A 7,403-nucleotide genomic window follows, 5' to 3' on the forward strand; every position below is an offset into this window, starting at 1 on the left:
GCTTCAACTCCCCTGGTTGACTTGAAATGGCTATTGTCTGAGGGCTTTAAATTGTCTGAGGGCTTATTTTCTGTGTCAATAAGCTGTAATAATTGACATTATTTTTAAATATGAGGATATATTATTATAATAAAAGTGAATATGACTTAGAAAAATCTATCCTAGGGCACCTGGGTGGCTCAGTGGGTTAAAGCCTCTGCCTTCAGCTCAGGTCATGATCCCAGAGTCCTGGGATCGAGCCCCGCATCAGGCTCTCTGCTCAGCAGGGAGCTTGCTTCCTCCTCTCTCTCTGCCTGCCTCTCTGTCTACTTGTGATCTCTGTCTGTCAAATAAATAAATAAAATCTTTAAAAAAAAAAAGAAAAATCTATCCTAGTTTTATAAATTCACTAGTATGGCAAGATTTCCATTTTATTTCATAATAAATGTGTTATCCTGAATGGAATCCAACATTCTACCAAAACAGGCATAAAGCTGCCCAGACACTTAAGTATTCCTGTGAGTCAGTCAGTGTGCAAGATTGAAGTGTCTAGCAGGCAGTTGAACTTGTGTGGCTTCTAGGTGAATCTAACTGCTGCTTCATTTTCCAGGAGTACAGGGGTTCAGAAGTGTCCTTCTCCCAGTGAAACTACTCGTGGCCCAATATCTCAGGGTGCTCACATTTGCTCTTTGGGATTGCAATACCATCCAAATTGGGAGCATTTAAGGTGGAAGTGGAGGGCAAGGTATATCTACTAATTACATAGAGTAATAGCTAGTGGGCCAAGCATGGGGAGAGACTTTGGTTGAGGAAACAGAGTGTACAAACTATATAAGAATACGAAGTGGAGTTGGGAGACAGCTCAAAGATGTACATCTGTGCTCCACTTTAAGTGAAGTGATATTAAATAGGAGCACTGTATGAGATTTGAATTTAGGGCTTAATATTCTTTTTGTTTGGGGAATGATGTGGTCCATATCTGTTAACCCTGATCTGAGTTTCAAAGTTCTGAGTAACAGTGTCTTCCTCCAGGAATCCAGACATTTTCAATTCTAGGAAGTAGTGGTAAATATGGAGTAATATTAGACTTATTCTCCAGAAATCTCTTGCTTGATATTCCACTGCTGACAACATGTCTTTTCTGGTACTGAGATCAACAGCAGGAAGGAGCACTCCATGCATGAGCCTATACTTCTGGGGTTTTAATGGGCTTCAGGAAACTTCTTTGTGAGCAGTAATGAATCAGCTGGAAATAAGAGCTGGAATTAAGACAGATTCTTTACCATTGGCCTGGTGCTGAATGACTTGGATGGACACTTGCTGTGGCAATAATAAGTCTTTAGTGATGCAAACTGGTAACTGCTCAGGACCAAGGGGTCTGAGATTTATAATCATACATCACTGAGTTTTTGAAAGCTTAAAATCAAGCCAATAATTAAAAGATACTGACTCCTAATATTTGTTGTTGAGAGATTTTTGGTTTTGTTTTACTTTCTTTTTAATCAGGGGAAATGATAGTGGGGGGAGAAGGAAAAGAAGGAAACCCTAATGAGCATCAGAGTCATTAATTATTGAAAATATCCTATGGGATTACTCTGACTTACAATTTTGGTTAAAATTGGAGTCAAATCATCACTTTTAAAGTTCAGATTTCTATTTTGGTTGCTTAAGGTTATTCATTAACACTTTAATTAGAAAACTGTGGTAGAGTACACTGTATGATTTAGTTTTAAACCCTCATTCGATCATTTGCCCTATTCTTCATTCTAAAAAAAAGGGAAAATGGGTCTATTGAATATATATTATTTATGATTCATGAGAGCAAGAACTATATCTTCCTTATTTATTGCTGATTTCAAAGCTTAGTACAGTGTCCAACACATACTTAGTTCTCAGTAAATATCAATTAAATGAATTTCTATCTTCCATATTACCTTGCTTCCTAAACCAAATACTAAGAGCTTCACATAACCGCAGCTCTGGTAAGTTTGACACCAGTTTTCCTTGTGGTGTGACATTTATTTTTAGGCACCAACTTACTTATTTAGATTGAAGTTAAAGAAAACAAATGAAATGACAAATGAAAATTACGTGTTGTGGTCCAGCAGTCTGCTAGCTGTCGCGGGCTCCACGCGGGGGGTGGGGGGGTGGGGGGGTGAATGGGTGGGGGGCGGACGGGCCGGGCACCCCCAAGGGGCGGAGGAGAGCTCTTTTTCCTCTGTCCTCTTTCCCCCCACTACGCACTCCCGGGCACCCTCAAACCAGGTCGCGCTGCTTCCCTTTCCCTCTTGCCTCGTCCCCTGGCAAACTTTCGGTCCCTCCCCCGCTGGTCACCCATTATTCTTCGTGGCCGCCCTGAGGGCTCCTCCGGATCTCCCTGCCTGCAATTTGGACCATTACAGGATCCAGAAACATGTCAACCACATTTCTGTCCGCCTTCTACAATATCGACTTCTTGTGCAAGACGGAGAAATCCCTGGCCAACCTCAATCTGAACATGCTGGACAAGAAGGCGGTGGGGACGCAGGTGGTCGCGGCCGCTAGCTCGGGCTTCACGCTGTGCTTTCTCCGATGGCACTGGGCCAGCAACTTGCAGGCGCTCGCCCACCCCGCGCCTAGCCCGGGCAGCTGCTCCCCCAAGTTCCCGGGCGCGGCTAACAGCAGCAGCTGTGGCAGCGGGGCGGAGGGCGGCCGGGTCTCCTATGTCACACTCAAGGAGCCATCATGGGGCGGAGGCACGGCCCTGAAGAACTAGGAGAACAAATTTGGCGGCCAATCGTTCAGCGAGAATGGCGAGTGCAGCCAGCACCTCTTGCACCTGCAGCAGCAGCAGCAGCAGAAGCGGGGCGGAGGCTCCCAGATCAACTCCCAGGCACTACAAGACTGAGCTCTGCTGGCCCTTCCAGGAAAGCGGCACGTGCAAGTATGGTGAGAAGTGCCAGTTCGCGCACTGCTTCTACGGGCTACGCAGCCTGACCCGGCACCCCAAGTACAAGACCGAGCTGTGCCGCACCTTCCACACCATCGGCTTCTGCCCCTACGGGCCGCGCTGCCACTTCATCCACAATGCAGATGAGCGGCGGCCCGCGCCGTCTGGGGGCGCCTCTGGGGACCTGCGCGCCTTAAGCGCGCGGGACGCGCTGCACCTGGGCTTCCCGCGGAAGCTGCGGCCCAAGCTGCATCACAGCCTCAGTTTCTCAGGCTTCCCATCGGGCCACCACCAGCCCCCGGGGGGGCCGCGAGTCGCCGCTGCTGCTCAACAGCCCCACGTCGCGCACGCCGCCGCCGCCACCTTCTTGCTCCTCAGCCTCATCCTGCTCCTCTTCTGCTTGGTCCTGCTCCTCTGCCTCCGCAGCCTCCACGCCCTCGGGTGCTGCGACGTGCTGTGCCTCGGCGGTGGCTGTGGCCGCAGCGGCGCTGCTGTACGGCACAGGGGGCGCCGAGGATCTGCTAGCGCCCAGAGCCCCAAGCGCGGCCTCCTCTTTGGTCTTGTGCGCCAGCAACAACGCTTGGGAGAATAACTGCTGAAATTTTAGCTGTTTTGAATTGATTTGCACCAGTGCACCACAACTCAATATGAAAAAACCATTTAACTTATTTATTATTTTGTGAAAAGTATACATTGAAATTTTTGTTCATACTGTATTTATCAAGTATGATGAAAAGCAATAGATATATATTCTTTTATTATGTTAAATTATGATTGTCATTATTAATTGGCAGAATGTGGCGTGTATGTTCTTTTCACAATAATATAGGCCTTTTGTAACTTCACTTGGTTATTTTATTGTAAATGAGTAAAAAAATCTTAAGAGATTGCATGTAATATTTATTTCATTAATTTCTTTCCTTGTTTACGTAAATTTGGAAAGATTGCATGATTTCTTTACAGAAATCTATCCTGATGCTGTGGAAGTAGTTTGAGGAATATCTTATGAGTTTTCTTAGAATGTATAATGGTTTTAGCTCATCCAACTTTAAAAAAAAAAAAAAAAGTTGACCACATACTTTGCAAGCAGGCTTAAATGTGGAATGTTTTTTGTCATTCCAGCTTTTTAAATTAGCAAGAAGAAAAATGTTTTTTGTTTATCCCACCAATTCTACTGTGACCTACTCTGCATTTAAAGACATGTAGCAATAATGGGGTGGGAGAGTTAGTTTCACAGTGCCTTTGGCCAACTGCACGAAAGGAGAAGATATTTACCACTTTCTAATATAGATCTAAAGTGAAGAGGCCACCTCTTAGTGCTAAGAATGGTATGTAGTACATGAATGTGCCTTGTTTTCACTACAGAAAATTCCAAAACTTGTACTTTTTTTTTTTTTTTTTTTTTTTTTGCGTGTGTAGGTAGGCGGGAATGCTTTCCTGGACAGCGAATGAATGAGCAGTAGCTTTAGTTTGTATGTAGGTACAGATGGGGCACTATGTATGTATGTACTCGGGACTATTTTGACAGAAGTAGGTTTTTGAATGTAACAAGATAAGTCAACTTGAGTTGTAATCTATTTTGGGGAATCAGTTCACTACAAATTGTGACTTTAAACATTGTACTGTAAATGTTTTGTATTTTTCCCCCAATAAATTTTTTGGGAAAACAAAAAACAAACAAATAAAAAAAAAACAACAAAAAAAGAAAATAACGTGTTGTGGACCCATTTAGTCAGTGTTTTATTTATATCAGCCATTCTTAATTTTTTAAAAGATTATTTTTATTTTTATTTTTTTTAAAGATTTTATTTATTTATTTGACAGACAGAGATCACAAGTAGGCAGAGAGGCAGGCAGAGAGAGAGAGAGAGAGAGAGAGAGAGAAGCAGGCTTCCTGCGGAGCAGGGAGCCCGATGTGGGGCTCGATCCCAGGACCCTGAGATCATTACCCGAGCCAAAGGCAGGAGCCCAAACCACTGAGCCACCCAGGCGCCCCTAAAGATTATTTTTAGGTTTAAAGCAAATATGAGAGAAAGGTACAAAGATTTCCCTTCTACCCTTGTCCTCCCCACATTATCAACATCCCCCCACCCAGATTAGTACATTGGTTATAACTGAGGACCCCAGATCATTACCACCCAAAGTCCACAGTTTATAATAGGGTTCACTCTTGGTGTATGTTCTGGGGGTTTGGACAAATGTATAATGATATGTATTTACCACTGTAGTATACAGCATTGTTTCACTACCCTAAAATCCTGGTAATTCACCTATTAATCTGTCCCCCAACCCCTGGCAACCACTGATCTTTTTTTACTGTCTCCATAATTTTGCTTTATCCAGAATATCCTTACAATCATACAGTGTATAGTCTTTTCATATTGGCTTTTTTCAGTTAGTAATATGCATTTAACTTTCCTCTGTGACTTTTCATAGCTTGATGGGTCATTTCTTTTTAGTGTTGAACAATATTCCATGGTTTAGATGTATCATAGTTTATCCATTTACCCACTGAAGAACATCTTAGTTGCTTCTAAGTTTTGGTAATTATGAATAATGTTGCTATAAACATTTAAGTATGGGGTGGTGGGGGTATAAGTTTCCAAATGCTTTGAGTAAATATCAAGTAATGTAATGACTAGGTTGTGTGGTAAAAGTATGTTCAGCTTGGAAAATAAACAAACAAACACACCAAATAGTCATTCAAAGTGAATCCACTGTTTTGTATTCCCACCAGAATAAATGAGAATTCCTGTTGCTCCACAGCCTTACCAGCCTTTGCTGTTGTCAATGTTCCAGATTTTGGCCTTTCTAATAGGTGTATAGTGGTATCTTATTGTTATAATTCACATTTTCTGATGACATATGATGTGCAGAATTTTTTTTCATGTTTATTTGCCATTTATATCTTTTCTTTGGTGAGGTGTCTGTTAAAGTCATTGGTTTATTTTCAGTCTCTCTCTCCCTCCCCACTTTTTTTAAAAGATTTTATTTATTTATTTATTTGACAGAGAGAGATCATAAGTAGGCAGAAAGGAAGGCAGAGAGAGAGAGAGAGGAGGAAGCAGGCTTCTTGCTGAGCAGAGATCCCAGGACCCTGGGATCATGACCCGATCCAAAGGCAGAGGCTTAACCTACTGAGCCACCCAGATGCCCCTTTTTTTTTTTTTTTTTTTTTTTTTTTTGGTTATTATCCTCTTGAGTTTTAAAAAAGGGTTCTTTATATATTTTGAATAATAGCTCTTTATCAGGTATATCTTTTATAAATATTTTCTCTAAATCTGTAGTTTCTTTTTTCATTCTTTCAAAAATATCTTTCATAGATAGACCAGAAATTAATTTTATTTCATCTTTATTCCTTTCATCAGATTTTTTTTGTTTCTTCATGTAGATTTTGTACTTTTCATATATCTAAATATTTCATTTTTTATGATTCTAATGTAAATGATGTTACATTTTCAGTTTCAAATTTCACCTATTAATTGCTGTTGGTATACAGGGAAGCTATTAACTTATGTACATCAATATTATATCTTAAAACCTTATAATAATCATTTATTAGTTCTAGAATATTTTTATGGATTCATTTGGATTTTTACATAGATAATAATGCCAAACAAGACTTTTTTATTTCTTCCTTACCTGTCTATATACTTTTAATTTCCTTTCATTATTATACTGCATTAGCTAATACTTCTAGTGCAGTATTGAAAAAGATTGGTGAGAGGAGACACCCCTGCCTTATTCCTGATCTTAGTGGGAAAGCTTCTGGTTTCTCATCATTAAGTATAGTGTTAGCTGTAGAGTTTTTTTTAATAGATATTCTTTATCAGGTTGAGGAAATTCCCCTCTATTCCTAGTTTACTGGGAGTTTTTATCATGAATGGGTATTGGATTTTGTCAAATACTTTTTTTCCGCATTTATTGATATTTTTTGATATGATCGTGTGATTTCATTTAGCCTGTTGCTGTGAAGTATTACATTAATTGATTTTCAGATGGTAAACCAATCTTGCATACCTGTAATAAATCCCATTTGGTCATGGTTTTTATTTGGTCATGGTTTGTATGTATCCAGCATGTGGTCTATCTCAAATAATGTTCCCTGTGAGCTTGAGAAGAATGTCCATCTGCTGTTAGATGAAATAGTCTATGGATGTCCATTATAGCCAGGTGATTAATAGCAATGTTGATTCCATTTGTGTCCTTACTGATTTTCTGCCTGCTAGATCTATCCATTTCTGATAGAGGAGTGCTGAAGTTTCCAATTATAAATAATGTATTCATCTATTGCTCTTAGTACTTCTACAAGTTTTTGCCTCATAAATTTTGGCCTCATATATTTTGATGATCGTTTACTAAGTTCACACACACTAAGAACTGTTATGTTTCCTTGGAGACTGACTTCACTTGCTTCCAAGTTTATTCAGTCTAATATTAGTATTATAATCTTTATTAGCATTAAATATATTTCTCTATTAACTTACTTTTAATT

At 40.4% G+C, this 7,403-nt stretch overlaps 1 pseudogene across 1 annotated transcript; it reads left to right on the forward strand.

Moving 5' to 3' along the window:
• Positions 1-2,347: 2,347 nt before the first annotated feature.
• Positions 2,348-3,507, forward strand: LOC309857124 (mRNA decay activator protein ZFP36L2 pseudogene; annotated as a pseudogene). The gene has a single exon. The product of its transcript is annotated as an mRNA decay activator protein ZFP36L2 pseudogene (transcript).
• Positions 3,508-7,403: the final 3,896 nt, after the last annotated feature.

The sequence above is a fragment of the Mustela nivalis genome (assembly GCF_964662115.1).
Source record: "Mustela nivalis genome assembly, contig: HAP1_SCAFFOLD_405, whole genome shotgun sequence".
In the NCBI taxonomy this organism is placed as follows: domain Eukaryota; kingdom Metazoa; phylum Chordata; class Mammalia; order Carnivora; family Mustelidae; genus Mustela; species Mustela nivalis.